The following is a 25978-nucleotide window of genomic DNA, read 5'->3' as shown; positions in this document are numbered from 1 at the left end:
TGTCACACTCCAAATTGGGCATAGTGATGACATGCTTGTAATATATCAGCATTCTGAGAGGCTAAGGCCAAGAGAATCTCAAATTTAAGCCTAGCCTGGGTAATTTAGCAATTCAGTGAGATCCTGTCTTAAAATTAAAAAGTAAAAAAGGACTGGGGATGTTCTTCAGCCAGCCTAGGTTACATAGTGAGTTTCAGCCTACCATGAGCTAAATAGCAAGACCCTATCTCAACAAAACAAAAGAAGAATCAAAATACCTATATTTAAATCTAATCTCCAGATGTCAATTAACCAAAACAAACAAACAAACAAACAAACAAAAACAAAGAAACATCTTCACAGAAGACTTTTCTGAGGATTGAGTTAGAAAAATATTGCCTCCTCTCCCTGAAATTTCCAACAACATAAATACAATGAGTTATCTATATTTCTTTAATTATAGAAGTTATTCATAATACAGGACGTTACAGGAATAATCATTAGCTGAAACAATACTGTAGATAAAAGCAAACATACTATTACTCTCATATACTGAAAACAAAAGGTTTAATTTGGCAACACCATGAAAAAGCTTAAAACTCTGACTTCATAACTTCATCCCACAGAATATATTTTAAGAAATTTTTTTTAAAATCCACAATATTGACAAAGATGACCAACTTCAGAATATTACTAGCCATAAACTATAAACAATCATTATCATTTAGTAAAAAGACCAGTTTTCCTGAACAATTCAGCAAAGGTACTCTCCTTAGACTCAATCCTTCAATTTCTTACAGTTAACCTTGTTTTAGTAAACTGTATATTATAATATACACACACACATATATATATACTTAACATGTTATTTATCCCTATATTTAATTCTAGTTTACAATCCAATCATCTGCCATCAGTGATAACTTTCTTTCCTCCTTTCAAATTGTTGTGAATATCATTTTCATAACTGCATTTACTGGTACTTCTATTACAAAATTAAGCAGCAGTGGTGATGGTGGCAACGATGTCATCTTTTGTCTTTAGTAGAAATGTTTATATTGTTCTGTATTAATCTAGTGGTATTGGGGCTGGGGATTTAACTCAGTGGTTCCACCGCCTGTCTTGCAAGCACAAGGTCCTGAGTTCAATGCTCAGTACAAAAAAAAAAAAAAATCTAGTGGTATCTTTAAAAATAAATCAAAACTCAGTGTAGAAAAAGAACAAAGCCCCTAATAACTGCCAGGTTTGTTCTCTGTAAGTGCTGTCTGTGAGACACCTGTTTACAAAGCACCCACCACTCCCTCAGAGTGGGGCACATGTTCCAAAGCTTGGCTGGATCTCCACAGATCTAAAGAAAAATTAGTTCTGAATAGGCCAAAGTCCTCTAGGTTTATTTATTTACTTATTTATTTACTTACATCCTGAAATTAGGAACTAATGAGTCACCCCCTCCCTCCAATCACATAAGAATTCTATAGAGTACTGTATCATCTTGCCCAGTTCAAAACCTTCACAAAGTCAAACTGATATCTCACCAGATTATGCCTACAGTATCTGGAGTACATAAATTCTAAAAATGGAATAACAAGAGCCGCCTCTTCTCTTACCTCACTGGTTTTGGATTTGCTATGGAATCTACTACTACAGCCTCCAGATGAACATTTATAAAATATTTACCTAGTATTCTACTACATAATTAAATGCATTTTAGGCCATTTGGATCTAATAAACTCCATCTCCATTTCTTATGTGTGTTATGTTTAAGCTAAAAGCCATAAGCTTACACTTACCAAGTTACTCATCTTTCTCTTGTGGTAAAGATTTCCGTTTCAGCAACAGAAATCACCAACAGTGTGAAGAGACAACCCACAATTTGGGAAAAAAATTTCACCAGCTGTTCCTCAGACAAAGGTCTACTATCTAGAATATATAAAGAATTTTTAAAAATCAGACCTCCCAAATTTAAAGACCCAATCCAAAAATGGGCATCTGAAATGAACAGACTTTTCTCAGACAAAAAAGTAGAAATAGCAAATAAACATATGAAAAAAACGTTCAACATCACTGGTCATTTGAGAGATGCAAATGAAAACAACACTGAGATTCCACCTCACCTCAACCAATAACAAATGCTGGCAGGGCTGTGGGAAAGAGGAACCCTACTCCACTGCTAATGGAAATGTAAACTGGTGCAACCACTGTGGAAATCAGTATGGAGATATCTCAAAGAACTAGGATTGAAAGTCCCATTTGACCCAGCTATTCCCCTGCTGGGTATCTTCCACAAAGAATTAAAAGAATCACACCACAGTGATATATGTGCACCCAAGTTCAGAGCAGCACAATTCACGATAGCTAAAACTCGGAAGCAGCCCAGATGCCCATCAACTGGAGACTGGATAAAGAAAACATGGTTTTTTATAAAATGGAGTATTACTCAGCCATAAATGAGAAACTAGAGACATTTATAGCTAAATAGATGCACACTGAGGTGATACTCTTAAGTGAAATAAACAGGACACACATGTGTAAATACCGAATAGTTTCTCTACTGTGAGAAACTAAAAGTGTAAATAATGACTAAAAGGTATAATAGATAATGTGAAATAGGAAGAAAAGGTACAAGGGGGAAGAGGAAGTGGGAGGGGCAGGGAAAAAGAAAGGAATAGAATTAATATGAGAAAAAGAAAAATGGAAACGGTCTTTGTAGATAGGGAGGGGTGGCAGGGTTGAAAGGAGGGCAGGGGAATGGGGAAAAAATAAGAACCAAGATGGATAATGTAAAGGTGCAAATTTCCAATGATGAATGTCATTATATTGTATGCCTTAAATGTATGAATAAAATTAATTTTAAAAAAGATTTGTTTCAATACATTTTGAATGAGTTTCACTTATGCATTTGATGAAGCAATTAAGAGCACAAATGTAGGGTTAGTGAAACCTATTCAGAATTGGACATATATCAACTCATATTTCGTTGGCAAAACCAAGTCATATGACAAGCCTGGTTTCAATGGAACTAGAAAGCATAATAAGCCTTTTACAGCATGGGTAGGAAATATCATGATATACCATACATATATTTTTAATTATATCAATTGATATTAAACCAGCCCTGCATTTTAAAAATAAACTATATATGATCATAACATGTTTATACTTTTAATAGGCTGCTGAGTACAGTGTGCTAATATATTTAAGATTTTTATATCAAGACCAAGGGCAAGTTTATAAAAAAATTATGGAACAAATCTATACAAATCTCTCAATCTCTCAAATCAATTTAAGAAAATGGCAAAAACTAACACTGTTTTCCTTCTTTTAAAAAAGCTACCGATGTTACACTATTCTGAAAACATGACAAGCAATGTTTATTTTACACAAGATATATATGATATTACCAACTAAATAATCCATTTTTCTTTTAAAAATTCACTGGGTCAAGGCTGGGGATTTAGCTCAGTGGTTTTGCCACCTGCTGTGCAAGTGCAAGGACCTGATTTTGATCCACAGTACCAAAAAAAAAAAAAAAAAAATTCACTGGGCCAGTTAAAATTCTAAGCTCTAAATATAACCTTTAAATTTCACCACAGCAGAGGTCACAAATATATACATCAGAGGGTTAAATGTTCCTGACACATTTTACTTGGCCTACACTGTATTTTTCTTTTTCAAAAACATGATGAGATAAATTAGAGTCACAAAAAGTTGAACAAAAAAAAATAGCATTAGTAAAAGGTCGTATGTAATTTTCACTCACCTTCCTTCAATGCTTACATAGTAGAAAACTACAGTACAATGTTAAAATCAGGAAAGTGACATTGGTACAATGTGAATTTTTACTTCTATGGCACCTTATCACATGTTTAGATTCCTTCAATAATATCACAATCAAGATACAGAAACACTTCATTACCACAAAACAATATTGCTCCTTTATAGCAATCAACCATGTCCTCCCACCTCCAAAAACCATAAGCCTTGGCAACCATTAATCTGATCTTGAACTCCGTAATTTTGTCATTTCAATAATGCTACATAAATTAAATAATACAGTATGTAACCTTTTGATACTGCCCCTCCCAGCTTAATGTCCTTGAAATTCACTCAAGTTGCCATGTGTATTGAGTGTACTCTTTTCTACTGAGTATCATTTCTGGTATGGTTAGACCACTGTTTATTTAATCACTCATCTACTGCAGAATATTTTGGTGTTTTAGATTTTTTACTGTTAGAAATAAAGTTGATATGAAAACTTACATGTCATGTTTTTTGTGTGAAAATAAATCTTCATTTCTATAGAATAAATGGCCAGGCACAAAACTGCTAAATCATATTGGTTTTTTTTTTTCTTTTGTTTTTTGGATTAAATTCTTTTATTGGTACATTGTAGGTATATAACACAATTACATTTCTCATTGGGAATTGTACCTTTACATAATGCATCTTGGTTCTTATTTTTTCCCCATTCCTAGCCCTCCCTTCATGCCCTCCACCCTTCCCTATTTACAAAGACTTTATTTCCATTTGTCCATTTCTCAGCATTTTTCCTTTCCCTTCTTTCCTTTCCCCTGCCCCTCCCACTACCCCTACCCCTTTGGACCTTTTCTTCCTATTTTGCATTATCGATTATTCATTCTAATCATTGGTACATTTTAGGTATACAATATAATGACATTCATCATTGGAAATTTGCACCTTTACATAGTCTCTCTTGGTTCTTATTTTTCACCCTTGCCCAGCCCTCCCTTCAACCCCTCCAGTCCTCCCTATTTACAAAGATTTTGTTCCTATTTTTCCATTTTCTTATATTAATCCCATTCCCTTCTATCCTTTCCCCTAGCCCTCCCACTTTCTTCCCCTTTGCCCCTTTTCTTCCTATTTCACATTATCTATCATACATTTAGTCCTTATTTACACTTTCAGTTTCTCACACCAGAGAAACTATTTGGTATTTATTCATGTGTGTCCTATTTATTTCACTTAAGAGTATTGCCTCAATGTGCATCCACTTAGCTATAAATGTCTCTAATTTCTCATTTTTTATGGCTGAGTAGTACTCCATTTTATTAAAAAACCACATTTTCTTGATCCAGTCTCCAGGTGATGAGCATTTGGGCTGTTTCCAAGTTTTAGCTATTACAAACTGTGCTGCTATGAACATGGGTGCACATATATCACTGTGGTATGATTCTTTTAATTCTTTGGGGAAGATCCCCAGCAGGGGAATAGCAGGGTCAAATGGGACTTCCAGTCTTAGTTCTTTGAGGCATCTCCATACTGATTTCCACAGTGGTTGCACCAGTCTACACTCCCACCAGCAGTGGAGCAGGGTTCCTCTTTCCCCCAGCCCCACCAGCATTTGTTATTGGTTGATTTCATGATACCAGCCATTCTTTCTGGAGTGAAATGGAATCTCAGCGTTGTTTTCATTTGCATCTCTCTAATGACCAGTGATGTTGAACATTTTTTCATGTATTTATTTGCTATTTCTACTTCTTTGTCTGAGAAATGTCTGTTCACTTCAGATGCCCATTTTTGGATTGGTTCTTTAAATTTGGGAGGTGTGATCTTTTTAAGTTCTTTATAGATTCGAGATAGTAGACCTTTGTCTGAGGAAGAGCAGGTGAAGATTTTTTCCCACATTGTGGGTTGTCTCTTCACACTACTGGTGGTTTCTCTTGTTGTGCAGAAACTTTTTAATAAGAAGAGATCCCATTTGTTGATTGTTTGTGCTAGTTCATGGGCAACTGAGGTTTTGTTCATAAAATATTTTCCTACACCGATGTCTTCAAGGGTTCTACCTAACCTCTTGAACAGATACTTCTTAAAAGAAGTAATACCAATGGCCAACAGGTATATGAATAAGTATCTAACATCATCAGCTGTTAAGGAAATACAAAATCAAAACTACACTGAGGTCGCACTGAGATCCCAATGAGATCTCACCCCAGTCAGAATGGTTATCAAGAATACAACAAATAAACATTGGCAAAGATACAAAGAAAAAGGAACACTTCTACGCTGCTGGTAGGAATGTAAATTAGTACAACACTATGAAAAACCAGTATGGAAGTTCCTCAAAAAACTAAAAATAGAACTATCATGTGACCAAGCTATACCCCAAAGAATTAAAGTCAGCATACTATAGGGATATCTTTAAACCCATGTTTACTGTGGCACAATTCACAACAGCCAAGATACAGAACTCGCCTAGGTGCCCATCAACAGATGAGTAGATAAATAAAACATACATATATATGTGTGTATATATATGTATGTAGGTATGTATTATTTAGTCATGAAGAATGAAACTGCCATATGCAGGAAAATGGATGGAACTGAAGATCATCATGTTAAACAAAATAAGCCACTCTGAAAACAAGTACCAAATGTTTCTCCTAACATGTAGACTCTAAAAATAGAAAGGAAACTATGATTAGTTAAGAGGAACGGAATAAGGTGTGTGGCAAACAACAGGGATGATGGATATGATCAAAATATGTGCATGCATGAAAATACCAAACTGAAACTCAATATTCTGTAAAATTAACAGGCACTAATGAAACTTTATTTTAAATACAAACAAAAATGAAATTAGACATTACAGATGTAAAGACATTCTATGTTCTTGGATGAGAAGACAACATTGTCAAAATAGCAACACCCCCCAGACCGATATACAGATTGAATGTGAGACAGCTGCTAACATCTACAGAGCTATGTGGTCAACTCAAGTACCAGGAGGAGAGAGGGCTAAAGAATCAGATTAATAGATTAATCTTCAAAGATTTATATGATCAACAGGCATACTAGGAAGGCAGCACCTAGGAAAACAAAATAATTAACCTATATGTTATTTAATCAAACCCACTAAGACAAAACAGTAGCCTTTCTAGTTTAAAACAATGATAGGGGCTTTGACCCTTGCTGGTGAGGGGCAAATGCATGCAGAGAATAGGCACTAAAGTAATCTACAGTTACTTTAATAGCACAGTAAACATCATACCCTGAGGGGAAGACCTAAGCTAAGAGGTATGCACTGTATGAAGAGAATAATGAGAAAGAGCACAGGCCCAACTAGCAATCCACTGCTACATGAGAAAACATCAAGAACACTGGGTCCCTGCCTATCCCAAAGATACCATAAAAATTGCACACCTTTTTCCTTTTTTTGAATCAGCCTGGGATTTCTGTCCCCCATGTGCTGCCTCCCTTGTGCTCAAGCATAGGAAAAATCTTGTTCTTATGCCATGGTGCCTCTAATTCCTCAAATAGTATAAGAACCCACAGAGTTGGTAACAAATAGAATTCCTTTCAAAATTCCAAATGATTTTTTTACAGAAATTGATGAATTCTAAAATTTATATGGAAATGGAAGTGACAAAGAATCATCTAAATGTTACAGTAATTTACTGGTAAAGATGTGGAGAAATTGGAAAAATGAAAACTTCATACATATGGATAGAATGAAACCCTCCCTACATGTGAGAATGTAGAATGGTACAACTGCTGTAGAAAATGGTTTTGTAGTTCTTCAAAATGTTAAACAGAGTTACTATATGACCTAGCAATTCCACTGCTAGGTATATACCCAGGAGAACTGAAAATAATGTTCCCAAAACACTTATACAAGTATGTTCAAAGCAATACTATTTATAGTAGCCAAATGGTAGAAACAACTCTAATGTGCATCAATTGCTGAATATTATTTAGCCATAAGAAGCAATCAAGCACTGAGATGTTCAAGTATATCAATGAGCTTTGAAAACATTAGAAGTGTGTTTTCAGATTGAAATGGCTAAATATATATGGTATTTATACAAAAATTTCAAAATAGGCAAGTCCATATAGAAAAATCGGTGTCAGAAACTGTGAATAGGGGAGAAAGAGTGACTGGTAATATATATAGGGTGTCTTTTGGCAGGGGGTGATGAAAATGTTCTGAAATTAGTGGTGTAGCTGTACAACTCTGCATATACTAAAAATAATGAACTGCACAGTCTAAAATGGTGAATTTTATGTAAATTATGTAATTTTATGTAAATTACATCTCAAGTATATTTTTAAAGTAAATTATATCTCAAGTATATTTTTAAAGGGGCCTAATTTTGACCAAAAAAGGGATAATGGTCATTCTGACTAAAACTAGTATTTGTTTCACTCACGCATGACTTCTCTTTAATCCTACTATAAATCATATTCTAGAGGTAACTCTTCAACACTATCTTCAAAGGAGTACTTTATGTACCATTGTGTATTTGTAAGGTAACAGGAATGTTACAAGTTTCATGAGGCAGTTTGAACAAGGCCACCTAGAGGCTGGTTCCATACAGAGTGATTAATCAGATACAGATAGTGGGATCATTGTCCCACTTTACAATAATGCAAAAGCAAACATTCAACAGAAACCTTTGAATTTCTAGTTTTGATCTTTGCCAAGCTCAGTGATACATGGCAAGATAATCACTTGTGATACTACACTATGGCTGCAAGCCACAACTCCTAGTCAGCCATGAAATCACATGATAAAAACAACTAATACTCTATAGTGTACTACACTGCTAAGTTTTGATGCTCAGTAGGCTAGATACACCTCCCCCCCACACCATACTGGGGATTGAACTCAAGACCTCATCCTTTCGAGGTGAGCTAAATCCCCAGCCCCAAGGCTAGGTTTTTTTTGTTATTTTTTTTTTTTTGGTACCAGGCATTGAACTTGGGTCCCTGCACTTGCGCAGCAGGCAGCGAAACCACTGAGCTAAATCCCCAGCCCAAGGCTAGGTGTTTTAAATGGATTTTTAAGATACAGTATTTTCAACTTAGAATACTTTGAGACAACTCTGTATTATGAAGGAGTATCTTTAAATAAACACTGCGATGATAACTAGAGCCCAGTTTCTGCAGAAAATAATTACAAATACAGGAACAGAAAAACAACAATAAGCTTTGTAATATTAGATTGGAATCAGAATTAACAGATGTGAAACTGTGCATTCAATATGTATGTATAAATGTAAATATATATATTCCCTAACTCTGACACAAAGCTTATCCGAGGATTAAGCTCAGTGGTACCATGCCTGCCTCACAAGCACAAGGTCCTGAGTTCAATCCCTGGTACCAAAAAAAGCATAATGGGGAACTAATTCCAGGGGTTGACCAAGGGAATACAAGATGAACATGGGACATTGTGGGGGTCCACAAAGTATGTCGAGTGCACAAAGAATGATGGAGCTTTGTAAAATGAACATGTAAGCCATCATGAAACAGCTACTACTGGGACAATGTTAGCATCAAAATAAACAACAGAAACAGAAAAGAAACTGAATAAAACAGGAATCTATTAGTTCGTAAATAAACAGAATGTGTAATGAGGAACACGTTCAAAGCAAGTGTTCACAAAATAATTACAAAGGCAGTAAAGAATAATTTCACATTGGTGAGGCTCAGCAAGCAGATACCACCTTAATCAAGGGACCAAAATGAAGTCACATGACATCCAGTAAGACACAATAAAAATTCAGGATTACTTTTGTAATCTGTTGATGTGTCAATGTAAATTACTTGATTTTGCTGGTTATACTAAGTTATGAAAAGCATGGTTATTTTATACCATCCCTGCAACTTCTCTACGTGAAACTGTTTCAACTATGAAACTACATAAATATATGTGAACATAAAATATCTCAGTGTAATGAAAATCAACAACTTCAAAAGGAGCACAAGCTCAGATTGTATGTGAATATAGGAAGAAAAATTAACTTTGGTTTAATTAATTTAGGTAATCTCCATGATGACTGTATAATAGACATACATAATTTTGGACTCATATACAGTGACAAAATAAGTTTCAGCACCTTAATCTTACATACATAGACATTCCATATACTCAAAGGTAAATTTCAGTGTGTAATTCCTTGGTCCCATTTTACCTTGTCCCTTCCCCACTGGATTCTGTAGTTATGTCAACACAATAAATATGACAAGAGCACTGGGTTAACTTAATTTATACTAAGTTCCGGGCCAAAAGTCCACTTGATTCCATCAACCTCACTATCTCTATTATTTTAATGAACTGTTTGTTAAACATCAATTTTGACTGATTATGGAATTGAATCTGGCCACGTAACAAAATAACTGAAAGTTACATCTATGTTTGCTTATGTCATAAAACTTATAAAATAAATGAGTCAAAACTTGAGATGTTAGGTGTTATCTATAGTTGATTTTTATCTTTCATCTACCAATTTTTCTTCCAGCTAAACTCAGATTAGTAGAGTAAAAATACAAAGAAATAAAATCTGTAATCTTAATGCCTAAATTTTTGGTTACTAAGGGATAAGCAGGAACTTAAAAGAATATGGATTAAAAATTCTAATCCTGACATTGCCCAAAATTTGTCACGACTAAAAAAAAAAAAAAAAAAGGAACTGTTATGTATATGAAATGGTGGAAAAAATATTATCACTATTGAATCTAATAAGTGAGGAATTGCTCGCATCAGCCAAGAGCTAACAATGGCTGCAGGTCTATTTTCTTCCACAAACGTAAACATTTTAAGAAATGGGGGGCTCCCAGCCCAGAGGAAAGGACTTCCGGGCTGCCGACTCACTGTCCCAGCCCAGAGGTAGGGGCTTCCAGGCTGCAGTCCCACTGGTCCCAGCCCAGAGGAAGGGGCCTCTGGGCTGCCATTCTACCCCTCCCAGGCCAGAGGAAGGGGCTTAAAGGCCGCTGTTCCACCGCACCCAGGTCAGAGGAGGTGAGCCAAACGGGCGCCAACAGACCCCCCCCATCATTGAAATGAGTACACACAAAAACAAGTCTCAAAACCAGACTTCCAGATCACCTACAGCAACCCCAAAGGGAAATGAGATGGAACATTCTGATACTCAACAACCTGGACTCCCTGAATTGGCAACAAAAGAGGACCCGGAAAAAATGAAATCGCAAATAATTTCTCAAATAATAGCCAAGAATGTGCTAGTAGTGCAAGATATGATTAATAAATCTAGAGAGGAGCTGAGGAACATGATGGAATCCCAACATAGGAAACCAATGAAATCCATAAAACAGAAACAAAAAGACTTCCAGGAGATCAAAAACTCCATTGAAAGTATACACAGCAGAATGAGCCAATGTGAGGGCAGAATTTCAGATAAAGAATATAAGATTGCAATTAGTTACCAGGAAAAGAAAAATTGCTTCAAAATTGTAAGGGACCACAAGAAATCAATCCAGCAGCTGCTAGACCATGCAAAGAAGAATAACATATGACTGATTGGAGTCAACAAATAAAAAGGAGAGAGTGCAGAAGGCATAAAAAAACTGTTCATAGAAGTGATGGCAGAAACCTTCCCAAGAAGGGGAAAAGAATTTGACATACAGATAAGTGAGGCATACAGGACTACAAATAGCTTTGATAAAAAAAAAATCTACATATAGACATATAATAGTTAAGATTCCAGAAACACAACAGAAGAACAAAGTTCTTCAAGCAGTTAGACAAAAGAAACAAATCACATACAAAGGAAAGCCCATCAGAATCACAGCAGACTTCTGAATGCAAACCCTCAAGGCAAGAAGAGCTTGGAGTGATACATGCCAATTCCTAAAAGAAAACAGCCTCCAACCCAGACTGATGTACCCAGCAAAACTATCTTTAAAAATTGATGGAGAAATAAGATACTTCATGACAAGGAGAACCTTAGGAACTTCATAAATACCAAACAAGCACTCGAAAAAATTTTAGACAATATCCTAGGAAAAGACAATGAGGATCACAACTCCAGGAACCGCAGCAAAATAAATCCATGGGGAATGAGAAGAAATTAAACACAAAGGGGGAGAATCCAACAAAAAGAAAAAGTCGTGTGACAATGACGTCAATAAGTATCAGTTATAACTATCAATGTTAATAGCCTCAATTCACCAATCAAAAGAAATAGGCTGCCAGAGTGGGTTAAGAAGCAAGATCCAATAATACGCTGCATACAAGAAACACAATTCAAAAAGAACCTCATAGACTGAAAGTTTAAGGGTGGAAAACAATACTCCATGTGACGGGAACCTGAAAAAAAGCAGGAGTAGCTATCCTCTTGCCCGATCAAGTAGATTTCAAACCAACACTGATGAAGAGAGACGAAGAAGGACACTACATCCTTGTAAAGGGAACAATCCAACAGGAAGAGATGACAATCATAAATATCTATGCACCAAACACTAGTGCACCCAACTATATAAAACAAACACTAACAGACGTGAAAAGTCATATATGCACTAACACAAGAGTAGTGGGGGACCTCAATATCACACTGGCACAGATAGATCAACCAGACTAAAAATAAGTAATGAAATACTAGAACTCAATCGAACTCCTGAACAAATGAACTTAACAGATGTTTACAGAGTCTTCCACCCCACAAAATCAAAATACACATGCTTTTCAGCTGCACTTGGGTTGTTCTCCAAAACAGACCACATACTCACACATAGAACATGTTTAAGTAAGTGCAAAGGAATTGAAGTTATCCCCTGTATATTAGCAGACTATATTGCAATGAAATTGGAGAACCAAAGCAAAAGAAATTGCAAAAATTTCATAAACACATGGAAATTGAACAACACACTTCTGAATAACCAATGGGTCACAGAGGAAATTAAAGAAGAAATCAGACAGTTCCTTCAATTAAATGACAAGGACAATACAACATATCAGAATCTATGGGACACAATGAAAGCCGTCTTACAAGGGAAATTCATAGCAGTGAATATGCATAATTAGGAAAACAGAACGAGCCCAATTAAACAACCTGATGCTGAACCTCAAGCTTCTAGAAAAAGAAGAGCAGGACAACCCCAAGCTCATACAAAGGAGGAAATTATAAAAATTAGAGGAGAAATCAATGGAATGGAGACTAAAAGAATGATACAAAAAAATCAATGAAGCCAAGAGTTGGTTCTTCAAAAGAATCAACAAAATTGACAAACCCTTAGCCAACCTTATCAGAAAAAGGAAAGAAAAGGCCCAAATCCATGCAATTAGGAATGAAAAGGGTGAAATTACAATGGACCCAGCAGAAATCCAGAGGATCATCAGTAACTACTTCCAGAACCTATACACCAATAAGATGCACAACACAGAAGAAATGGACAGATTTCTAGATACACAGGAATTACCAAAGTTGAATGAAGAAGACCTAAAAATTCTGAACAACCCAATATCAACCAACGAAATTGAAAATGTAATTAAAAACTTATCAACTAAGAAAAGCCCGGGCCCTGATGGCTTCACTGCTGAATTCTACAAGACATTTAGAGAGGAACTGCTGCCACTACTGTTTAAACTCTTCAATGAAATTGAAAGGGAAGCAGTACTCCCAAATTCATTCCTGGAAGCAAGCATCACCTTGATTCCCAAGGCAGAGAAAGACCCAACTGAAAAAGAGAACTATAGGCCAATCTCACTAATGAACATAGATGCAAAAATCCTTAATAAGATAATGGCAAACAGAATGCAGAAGATCATCAAGAAGATCATACATCCTAATCAAGTGAGATTCATCCCAGGGATGCAGGGATGGTTCAATATACGAAAATCAATCAATGTAATAAACTACATCAATAGAGCCCAGGACAAAAACCATATGATTATCTCCATAGATGCAGAAAAAGCATTTGAAAAAAATCCAACATGCATTTATGATAAAAACACTACAAAAAATTGAAATAGATGGTCTCTACCTCAAACTAATAAAAAGTCATCTATGAAAACCCAACAGCCAATATCATACTAAATGGTCAAAAACTGAAATCCTTCACACTAAAATCAGGAACAAGACAAGGATGTCCACTATCACCACTCTTGTTCAATATACTTTTGGAAACATTAGCCATGGCCATTAGACAAGAGAAAGAAATAAAAGGAATAAAGATAGGAAATGAAGAAATTAAATTGTCATTATTTGCAGATGACATGATACTCTATATAGAAGACCCCAAGAACTCCACCAAAAGTCTTCTAGACTTAATAACCAAATTCAGTAGAGTAGCTGGATACTAGGTCAACACACAAAAATCAATAGCTTTCCTCTACTGTAACAACAGACTCACTGAGACAGAAATAGAGCAAACAATTCCTTTCACAATAGCATCCAGAAAACTGAAATACCTAGGAATCAACCTAACTAAAGAAATCAAGGAACTCTTCTCTGAAAACTATGGCACTCTGAAAAAAGAGATTGATGATGATATCAGAAAATGGAAAGACATTCCCTGCTCCTGGGTAGGAAGAATCAATATAGTGAAAATGGCCATACTCCCAAAACTGCTATATAGATTCAATGCAATCCTAATTGAAATCCCAGCAGCATACTTCACAGACCTTGAGAAAACAATCCAAAACTTCATTTGGAACAAGAAGAGACCCAGAATAGCAAAAGCAATTCTAGGTAACAGAGATATGGCAGGGGGTACCACAATCCCCAACTTGAAACTATACTACAAAGCTACTGTGATAAAAACAGCATGGTATTGGCAAAGAAACAGACCTGAGGACCAGTGGAACACATTAGAAGATGCAGAAACAATGCCAGACATACTCAGCCACCTCATCTTCGACAAAAGAGCCAAACAGCCTCACTGGAGGAAAGATAGCCTCTTTAATAAATGGTGCTGGAAAAATTGGGTTTCAACTTGCCAAAGACTAAAACTAGACCTATATCTCTCGCCATGCACTAAACGAAAATCAAAATGGATTAAAGATCTAAATATTAAAATAGAAACGCTGAACTGGTTGGAACAGAGGTCAGGTAGAACTCCTGAAGACATTGGTGTAGGAAAAGATTTTATGAACAAAACCTTAGTTGCCCATAAGCTAGCACAAACAATCAACAAGTGGGATCTCTTCTTATTAAAAAGCTTCTGCACAGCAGGAGAAACCACCAGCAGTGTGAAGAGACAACCCACAATGTGGGAAAAAATCTTCACCTGCTCTTCCTCAGACAAAGGCCTACTATCTCGAATCTATAAAGAAGTTAAAAAGATCAAAACCTCCCAAATTTAAAGACCCAATCTGAAAATGGGCATCTAAATGAACAGATATTTCTCAGACAAAGAAGTAGAAATAGCAAATAAATACATGAAAAAATGTTCAACATCACTGGTCATTCGAGAAATGCAAATGAAAACAATGCTGACATTCCACCTCACTCCGGAAAGAATGGCTGCTATCAAGAAATCAACCAATCACAAATGCTGGTGGGGCTGTGGGGAAAGAAGTATCCTGCTTCACTGCTGGTGGGAGTGTTGACTGGTGCAACCACTGAGGAAATCAGTATGGAGATACCTCAGAGAACTAGGACTGGATGTCCCATTTGACCCAGATCTTCCCCTGCTGGGTATCTTCCCCAAAGAATTAAAAAAATCATACCACAGTGATATATGTGTACCCATGTCCAAAGCAGCACAATTTGTAATAGCTAAAACTTGGAAGCAGCTCAGATGCCCATCAACTGGAGACTGGATAAAGAAAATGTGTTTTTTTATAAAATGGAGTACTACTCTGTTATAAAAAATGAGAAATTAGAGACATTTATAGTTAAATGGATGCACATTGAGGCAATACTCTTAAGTGAAATAAATAGGACATACCTGTGTGAATACCAAATAGTTTTTCTACTGTGAGAAACTGAAAGTGTAAATAAGGACTAAAAGGTATTATAACAGACAATGTGAAACAGGAAGAAAAGGGGCAAAGAGGAAGGGGAAGTGGGAGGGGTAGGGGAAAGGAAAGAAAGGAATGGAATTAATATGAGAAAATGGAAAAAATGGAAACAAAGTCTTTGTAAATAGGGAGGGATGGAGGGGTTGAAGTGAGGGCAGGGGAAGGGGGAAATAAGAACCAAGAGAGATTATGTAAAGGTGCAAGTTTCCAATGATGAATGCCATTATATTGTACACCTGAAATGTACCAATGATTACAATGAATAATTGATAATGCGAAATAGGAAGAAAGGGTCCAAAGGGGTAGGGGAAAGAAGGGAAAGGAAAAATTATGAGAAATGGAAAAAATGGAAACAAAGTCTTTGTAAATAGGGAAGGGTGGAGGGGATGAAGGGAGGGCTGGGAATGGGGAAAAAATAAGAACCAAGCTACATCATGTAAAGGTACAAGTTCCCTATGAGAAATGTAAATGTACTGTATACCTAAAATGTACCAAAAAAAGAATTTAAAGAAAGAAAAAAAAAAGAAATGGGGCCAGGAATTTAGCTTAGTGGTGCCACTGCCTGCCTCACAAGCACAAGGTCCCGAGTTCGATCCCAGGTACAAAAAAAAAAAAAAAGAAAGAAAGAAATGGACCAAAATTACCCAACACCTAAATTAGCTACTTTTCCCTCTTTCCCTACACCAATATTCCTTCAAAAACAAAAACCCAAACACTGTCAATCCTAATATAAACAATTTTTTCTTTTTTTTTTTTATGTTCAGTCAAACACAGCAGCATTTTATTAACATGGACAGAGTAATACGGTCACAAGGAAATACTCAAAAGTCTAAAATAAATGGCCAGCATAAAATGAATACCAACAAGGGTAGACATCCTAACATGTCTCACAGCTGTTGAATGAGAGTGGCTTGTAAGTAAGCAAAGACGAGCAACATTTACATCACAAACTGTAAAACGCTTCATTACTCTGGGAAAGGTAATGAACAGTCATAACCCATAACTAGAAAGATGAGCCATTTGAGTGTATTAATTGTGTCAACCAGTTCTGTTAAATTTTAATACTGTGTGGTACTGATTTCCTCTACGTAATGAAGTCAACTTTCTTATTTTTTTAACTTTCATATTCTTGACAGAACATTAATCTTTTTGACTGAGACAGTCCAAACCCATCTGACCTCTGACACTGGGTCTAAGAGTGAACTACTTGCAACACTGATGTACTTTTCTTGAAGTCTTCAGTAGTGCTAAATCAGCATGTTAACATAATCTGAAAATGAAAATGACAAAGCTGCCACATAAATGAAAAGTATCCCTATTCTACTACCACGTGACAGAGAATTTGTGGTTAAAATTATTTAAGATATTTACTGTAGTCTGTTTGTGGCCACTCATTTAGCTAGGTGAAGAACACCAGTGTTTTAATAAGGTCCCTTTTTATCACATGACATTTCTAAGCAAATATTTGGAATGCTCTGAAGATTACAATTTTAGTTTCCCAGAGCCTCCTGAGACATAATTTAAAGTGGGACTTGATAGGAACAAGCATCTTCAATCTTCAGACTCTAGCTGAAACAGCAAAAATAGTTTCTGTTAAATCCTGGGAAACCTCAGGATAATGTGCCTTATTTGTGAAATGGAAAAAAGATCAACAAACATAGATAAAGGATGCAACAGATACCAAGGTAGGTAAATGCCCAATCATTTTCAGTACTCATAATGTGTGCAAAACTATGTGGGACAAGTAGGCCAAATCTAACTGGACACTTTGAGGAAGATGTTTTCCTATTTGATGCACAAGAAATTATTTTATGGAAACAGGGATGGAAGAGGGGACAGTTCTATGCTTCTCACTGTGTTACCTTTATTATGTTCCTAGTATCACTGAGACTAGCTTAAAAAACAGCCTGGACCGAGAATATTCTAATCACCAGTCGCCTTTTCCTCCTTTTTTCTTTTTCTGTTGCTGTTTCTTCTTTGTTGCTGGAGCCCCTGCAGGTTTCTGGTGTCTTGGGGGTATAATGTTACTTGTAGAGGCAGATATGGTTGCTGCACTGCCGGGTCTTGGGGAGGCAGGAGGACTGCTCACAGTTTCACTGGCATCCAGTTCAGACGAACCTCCTGCAGTTGCTCCCTGAGTGCCCTTTCCAATATGATCCTTTTTACCCTTCTTTCTTCCTCAGTAGTAAGAACGTTCTCCCATTGGCAGCCATCTTTCTGGATCTGGGTTACCTTTTGGGTTGTAATTCTTAGGCAGTTTTCCCTTCTTTTTCTTCTTCTTTTTTTTCAAATCTCCCTGACCTTGCTCCTTTGGCTGACTATCTCTGGTGACTTTTCCACCCTTCTTCCGAATGTACATAGCACCAGGAGAATTTTCAAGAGCCTCGATATCTACTTTTAGAGACATACTATCTGATGAGGGCAAGTGTTTACTAAGAGCTTTTGCTTTCTCTGGATCTACAAGTGAGTAAGCAGAAATAAGCTGTGCCAAAGTGTGAATATCTTTTGGATTTTGCTTCCATAGCTGTTCTAGGTCGCTAATTGCCTCCTTTTTTCCACCCATATTTGAGTTTGAAGTTTGCTGCTTCTCTTATCAAGGACAAATGAGCAGGAGATTTGGGCTGATGGTTTTGGTACCACTGGATAGCCTGTGTGAAGACCTCAATGGCACTATCAATATCTTCCTCATGGCTGTACATGGTGACTAATGCCGATACCATGCCTGGTTTATGCTTTAACTCTTCTATGCTTCTCAGAGTTAGACATGCTTTGGATATATTACCTTGAGAAATTTTCAACTGTGCCATGGTCAGCTTAATGTCAGCTGCATTTTCTGGATGCTGATCTGAAAATTCCTGAAGCAGCTCTACTGATTTTGTGTGCTGCTTTTCCCGGCAGAGCAGGGCAGCTTGGATTAACACAGGCAGGAGGTGCTCAGGACTTTGGGACTGTAAACCAGTAGATATTTTGCGGCATTGCTCTGCCTGGTTTGTGTACATAGCAAGTAAAGCTTTGTTAAATTCTATAGCTTGAAGTTGTTTCTTGGAAAGTTTAAACTCTACTCCTTCTGCATTGGTTAATTTCACCTTCTTCTTGGAGTCAAAGACATTTTGGTCCTTATTAATAGTAATGATGTTATTTGCAATTACAGCTAGTAATCCCACATCTGTTGGCTTCAGTTTTATTATCTGATTGTAAAGCTGCAAAGCCTCCTCTGTACAACCCTGAAGCTGCAGAATGTGGGCCATCTGACCATGAATGATGGCCAGTTCTGTCTGTGGGTCTTCCTCCGTTCCATCAGAGTCTTCGGAAAATGACTGGTGGCAAAGATCTTCAGCTTTCTGTAGGATTTTCATTGCCTGGTTCAGCTGGCCTTGTCCAATCACTGCACAGGCGGTGTTGTAGCACAGTTCGTGGGTACCTTCTTGGAGGCCCAAGTTCTCTGGAACCACTTTTTCCCAATTGCTTTGAGCTGCAACAACTGCTGAAAGGTTTGTTTTCCTCTCTTCATCATAATCATCTTGGGAGTTTCGCACGAGATCTCTATACACAGCTAAGCATTCATCATAGCGTTCCAAACGGTATAACACTTGTCCATACAGCTCTTTTAGCTTGTCTGTCTGCTGGTTGGCACTTTCTATTGTTTTCAAGGCATTTTCAATTCTTTTGAGCCTATACTCACAATATGCCTTCTCAAAGGAGAGAGAGTTATTGGCTAAAACTCTGGTATGTGTGTTGATGACATTCAAGGCTTCCTTGAAACTTCCAATCTGAATAAGGCAGACCACTTTACAGTGCAGGGCAGTTACATCGTCCTTGTTGATCTGCAGTACCTTACTGACGGTCTTCAGAGCGTGCGTCAAGTCACCATTTTGTCCGTAACGGTGCACTTCACTCCACAGCACAGGCACCAAAACACCCCCACTGCCACCACTCACCATCTTGGAGGACTATAAACAATTTTTTCATCTGATTGAAAGATTTCACTCATTCTAAAATAAAAGCTTAATAACACAAACTTAACAACCAACCACACCTTTATCAAACTAAATGGCAGTCCCAAAATTGAATTCAATAAACATTTTGTATATTTACTAGGTGTTGGACAAGAATTTTAAAAAACTCATTCCCTGCTTTTAGTTTAATAAAAATTTAGTTTAATAAAAAAAGAAGAAACATTAGTAAGAAAAACAAAAGAAACATCTATTGTATTAACAACATCAAGAAATCCCAACTGGGGAAAGAAGGGAACGGAATATGAGAAAAATGAAAAAATGGAAACAAAGTCTTCGTAGATAGGGAGGGATAGAGGGGCTGGAGGGCAGGGGAATGGGGAAAAAATAAGAACCAAGAGAGATTATGTAAAGATGTAAATTTCCAATGATGAATGTCATTATATTGTATACCTAAAATGTACCAGTAAAATTAATTTTTTTTAAAAAGAAAAAAAAATCAGAACTGTGGCTGAGTGTGGTGATACATGTTTGTAATGCCAGTACTCTGGAGGCTAGGGCAAGAGAACCGCAAGTTTAAGACCAACTTGGGCAACTTTAGCGACTCAGCCAAGGTCTCAAAATAGACAATAAAAAGGGCTGCGGATATAGCTTTGTAGTAATGCCCTGAGTTCAATCTCTATTACACCTGTCCCCAACACACATGCAAAGATAGATGGAAAGAAAGAAAAAACTCAGAACTCTGAAATTATGGGAAATAGCTTTCAAATTTCTCATGGGTACATGTGCACACTTAACCAGTTTCTTGTAAAAACAGAAAAACTAAATTGTTACTGCTTTGTCACCCAGTTGACTATTCTATCACTTCATATCCATTATTATACAATAGTACCTCAGTTCATGAACTTATTTCATTCCACAATTCTTGAAAAGATGGCCACATTCGTGTTTGGCAGGAAAGATGGTCATGGCTGTGTGTGTCACCCGAAGCAGATTTCCCCAACAAAAACAAAATTTTGCCTAACACTTCTGTTTGTGAACCAATTGTTTGCAAGGAAAAGCATTCATGAACCGAGGTACCACTGAAATCACCATTTTTAAATCATATGCATAGTATTCACTGTAACCTAACCAATACCTAACCAATGCTCTGCTGCTAAATGCTTATGCTTAATTTTTTTAAATTCAGGTGTGGTGGTGGTAAGGAAACAATGCCAGCTAAAGTGATTAACTGTTGTAAAGTTAACCAAGATGTTCTTTACAGTCAGGTAAGAAATTCATCTCCCCCACCCACACACACAGAGTCATTCTCTCTCCCTCAGACGTCTAGAAACAAAGCTTAATGTTTTCATATTGTATGTGTGCCCCTCTCCCCACATACTGTCCAGGCTTTAATACTACTTTTACCACCAAAGTTTGTAGTATCTCTTCTGATTTCAATCTGTCCACTCTAAAAAAAAAAAGCCTACCCAATATGTCTACGTAACTTTCTAAAGCAAAATATAATCTCCTTGCTTGAAAAATATCTAATCTCAATTATTTAGGGAATGAATATTGCCCAATGTATTATTTAATAAGTTTGATATTCAGTTTGGATGATATGGCCACTGATACACCTCCCAATCTTAGCTACTACTTTCTTTCAAAAATCCTCCAGTGAGGCTGGGGATTTAGCTCAGTGGTTCCACAGACTGCCTCACAAGCGCAAGGTCCCGAGTTTGATCCCTGGTACCAAAAAAAAAAATCCTCCAGTGAAATCCTAATACAGTACTCAGTTCTTTGAATAGCCTTCAACTTTCACTCTATTACATACACTGTTCTTTCATGTAAGAGGCATATCAAAGAACACATAAATCTGAAGGGGACCTTGGGAATATCCTAGTCTGTTCATCTTAAATTACAAATTAGAAACCTGTATCACTTAACCAGCCACAAAACTCCCAGTGTAGCATTCTGTTCATTAAACAGTGGTTCACAAACTCTAGTGTGCCAACAACCAAGCCACTACATATTAAAATCATGGATTCCCAAGACCCATCCTCAAGAATTTTCCTCTTCTGAGCTCGATCCCAGGTAACAAAAAAAAAAATTTTTCCTCTAGTATTTCACATTAGGACCAGAACTTTTATGGGGGCAGTACTGGGGATTGAACACAAGGCCTTACCACATGCTGAGCCAGCACTCTACCACTTAGCTGTATCCCCAGTCCTTCAGGAACAAAGTCTCACTAAACTGCCTAAGTTGGCATCAAACTTGAAAACTTCTTGCCTCAGCCTTTTAAGTAATTGGTATTACAACTGTGCACCACACAATCAGGTCAAAATTCCCTTTTTTTTCCTTTTTTTAAATTAACTTTATTGGTATATGTTAGGTATACAATACAGTTACATTCACCTTTAGGATCTTGTACATTTACATGATCTATCTTGGTTCTTGTTTTTTTCCCATTCCATTGTCCTCCCTTCACCCCTCCACCCTTCCCTATTTACAAAAACTTTGTTTCCATTTTTTTCTTTTCTCATATTTTTTCCATTCCTTCCTTTCCCCTCCCCCTCCCACTTCCCCTACTCCTTTAGACCTTTTCTTCCTATTTCACTTATCAATTATACATTTCAATCCTTATTTACACTTTTACTTTTTCGCACCAGAGAAACTATTCAGTATTTACACATTTGTCCTATTTATTTCACATAAAAGTATGGTCTCAATGTGCACCCATTTAGTTAAAAACGTCTCTAGTTTCTCATTTTTATGGCTGAGTAGTACTCCATTTTATATTTTAAAAAATCCACATCTTCTTTATCCAGTCTCCAGTTGATGGGCAATTGGGCTGATTCCAAATTTTAGCTATTACAGAGTGTGCCTCTATAAACATGGGTATATCACATATATCACTGTGGCATGGTGCTTTTAATTCTTTTGGGAAGACACCCAGCATAGAAATAGCTGGGTCAAATGGGACCTCTAATCCTAGCTTTTTGAGGTATCTCCATATTGATTTCCACAGTGGTTGCACCAGTCTGCATTCCCACCTACAATGGAAAAGAGTTCCTTTCTCCCCACAACCCTGCCAGCATTTGTTGTTGGTTGATCTCTTTTCTTTCTTTTTTTTTTTTTTTTTGGTACTGAAGATCGAACACAGGACCTTGTGCTTGTGAGGTAGGTGGCGGCACTACTGAGATAACGCCCCAGCCCAGGTGATTTCTTGACAGCAGCCATTCTTTCTGGGGTGAGGTGGAATCTCAGTGTTGTTTTTATCTGCATCTCTCAAATAACCAGCAATGTTGAATGTTATTCTTTTTTACATGTTTATTTGCTGCTTTTACTTCTTTGCTTGACAAATTTCTGTTCATTTCAGATGCCCATTTTTGGATTATTTCTTTATATTTGGAGGGTCTGTTTTTTTGAGTTCTTTATATATTTTAGATAGTAGACCTTTTTCTGAGGAACAGCTGGTAAAAATCTTTTCCCACACTGTAGGTTGTCTCTTAGCTCTGTTGGTGGTTTCTCTCTCTCTTTTTTTTCCATTAAGTTTATTGGTACATGTTGGGCATAAAATACAGTTATATTCATCACTGGGATCTTGTACCTTTACATGACGTATCTTAGTTCTTTTTTCACCTTCCCCTCCCCTCCCTTTACCCCCTCCACCCTTCCCTATTTACAAAGACTTTGCTTCCATTTTTTTCCTTTTCTCATATTTTTTCTTTTCCCTTCTTTCCTTTCCCCTACCCTTCCTACTTCCCCTACTCCTTTAGACCTTTTCTTCCTATTACACAATATCAATTTTTACATTTTTAAAAATTACAATATCAAGATTTACAGGACATTACCAGAGATTTTTATAGAATTTAAAAGGATATAGAAAGTATATTACAAAAATCTTTTTGGAAATAAATTTGACAACTTCTATGAAGTACCTTGGAAGACAAATTAATAAAAATGACTCTGGAAGAAATATAAAATTTGAATGGCACCTATTAAAGAAAGTATATTCCTATCTTGAAAACCTACCTACATGACAACAGGCTCATATACATTTTAATGGATAAATTATATCAAACATTTAAAGCAGAAAAAAGAAGGAGCATATCTCACCTCATTTTAGTAAATCAACACTGTGCTAATACTAAAACTGGATAAAAATAGAAAAGTATGAACATACATACAAATTTAACAAAACAAACTATCAGAAGTCAGATCTAGCAGTATGTAGAAAGTGGTTTTATTATAGGGATGGCAGTGCTGGTTCAGCATTGGAAGATCCATCCCCATAAGTCATCATTTTAACAGAAGAAAGGAAAAACCCATTTAATCCTGTCAGTAGTTGCAGAAAAAGTATTGGACTAAATTCAACAGCTGTTCATGGTAAAAGCTATCAGGAGACTAGAAGTAGAACAGAACCTTCTCAACAGATTAAAGACAGGTACTCCATACTTTTAGCAAAAACACCTTATATGAATAGAAAAGATAACAATGCTTTCCCTCTAAGGTGGGGAACAAGGGCAGATATGCCTACTCTTTATTTGTCCATTAAACTTTGAAACATAGACCCAAACCAAAATAGTCTGGAAATAAAAAGAAACAAATAGCATAGGATTGGCAAGGTAGAAGTAAAATCTTTATATGTAGATGAAATGATCATCTACAGGAAAAATACTAAGAAATTTCTAGGAGCCCCTAGAACTTGTATTTGAATTTAGCAGGATTAGAAAACACAAGGTATATATAAAAATTCAGATCTATGTATACGTGCTATAAATGAAGAATTGGATTTTGAAATTTAAAAGTTATATAGGAGTAGAAAGGACCTGGAAAAGTAAAAAGAAAAAAAAAAGTGTTGGAAGACACATTTATTACCTAATTTTAAGACTCCCTCTAAAGCTAAACTAATCAAGGAAATGTTGGTGTAAGGAAAGATACATAGATCAATGGAATAAAACAAAGAATCTAGAAATAGAACCACACATATATGGTCCACTGATTTTTGAAAGATTATTTAACATTAACATTTTACAGAACATAAACAACTCAAGAGCAGAGGAAAAGATAACGTTTTCAACAAATGGTACTGAATGGAACAAGTGGTATCCATATGTAAAAAATGAATCTCAACCCTTTATTTCCATATATGAAAATAACTTGAAAGGATCTATGAACCTAAATATGAAAGACTAAAACTGTAAAACTTTTAAGAAGAAATTATAAGGGAAAATGTTCATGAACTTAGGGTAAGCAAGAATTTCCTAAGATACAAAAAACATGATGTATAAAAGAAAAAATTGATAAATGAGATTCCATGAAAATTTAGAATGTTAAATGGCATCATTAAGAAAATAAAAAGTAGTCCTTAACTTGAACATATTTATACTACACATGACCAGAATATACAAAGAACTCTTACAGCTCATTAATAGACAACCCAATTAAAAAGTACACACAAAAAGATGATAAATAGCCAGTACAGCACAAGGAAAAGTGTGCTACACTAGAATCAGAAAAGTACTAATTAGTACAATAACAAGGTCATATTATACACTCATTAGGGAGATTAAGTTAAAAGTTTTAAAAGAACAAATGTCAGCTTAGGTATGAACCAGTTAGAACTAATAATGCTAACGTGAATGTAAAATGATGAAACCATTTTGGAAAACAATATAGAAATTTCTTGTAGTATTGTTGAGAACCAATGGTTCTGTTCTTAAGTTTTTACTTAAGAGAAATGAAAACACATGTTCACAATAGATTTGTACATACAGGTTGACTGTCCCTTATCTGAAATGCTTGGGACCAGAAGTGTTTCAGTTTTTGGTTTGAAATCCACTTGATCTGCAAAGAGGATAGCTACTCCTGCTTTTTTCGGGTTCCTGACAGATGGAGTATTGTTTTCCACCCTTGAACTTTCAGTCTATGAGGTTCTTTTTGAATTAAGTGTGTTTCTTGTATGCAGCATATTATTGGATCTTGCCTCTTGACCCATTCTGCCAGTCTATTTCTTTTGATTGGTGAATTGAGACCATTAACAATGATAGTTATAACTGATCCTTACTGACTTATCATTGTCATGACTTTTTCTTTTTGTTGGATTCTCCCCCTTTGCATTTAATTTCTTGTCGTGCCCCATGGATTCATTTTGCTGGGGTTCCAAGAGTTGTGATCCTCACTGTCTTTTCCTAGGATATTGTCTAAAATTTTTTGGAGTGCTTGTCATGAAGTTCCTAAGGTCCTCTCTGTCATGAAAGTATCTTCTTTCTCCATCAATATATTTTTTTTTTTGAGTACCGAGGATCAAACTCAGGTCCTTGCACTTGCAATGCAGGCG

The 25978-nt window shown here is 36.3% G+C and overlaps 1 protein-coding gene and 1 pseudogene across 10 annotated transcripts in view; both read right to left on the bottom strand.

Annotated features, from left to right (window-relative positions):
- The window catches only part of Epb41l5 (erythrocyte membrane protein band 4.1 like 5), a 167278-nt gene that overhangs the window by 114065 nt on the left and 27235 nt on the right, over nt 1-25978 (bottom strand). The window lies entirely within an intron of this gene.
- On the bottom strand, nt 6402-24833 carry LOC147829878 (signal recognition particle subunit SRP72 pseudogene; annotated as a pseudogene). Its single transcript, XR_015446196.1, has one exon. The product of XR_015446196.1 is annotated as a signal recognition particle subunit SRP72 pseudogene (transcript).

The sequence above is a fragment of the Heterocephalus glaber genome, unplaced genomic scaffold (genome assembly GCF_053883595.1).
Source record: "Heterocephalus glaber isolate CG9 unplaced genomic scaffold, H.glaber_assembly_v1.0 deba00000347, whole genome shotgun sequence".
In the NCBI taxonomy this organism is placed as follows: domain Eukaryota; kingdom Metazoa; phylum Chordata; class Mammalia; order Rodentia; family Bathyergidae; genus Heterocephalus; species Heterocephalus glaber.
The sequence above is the reverse complement of the archived record's forward strand: the minus strand, read 5'-3'. Positions and strand labels throughout refer to the sequence as shown.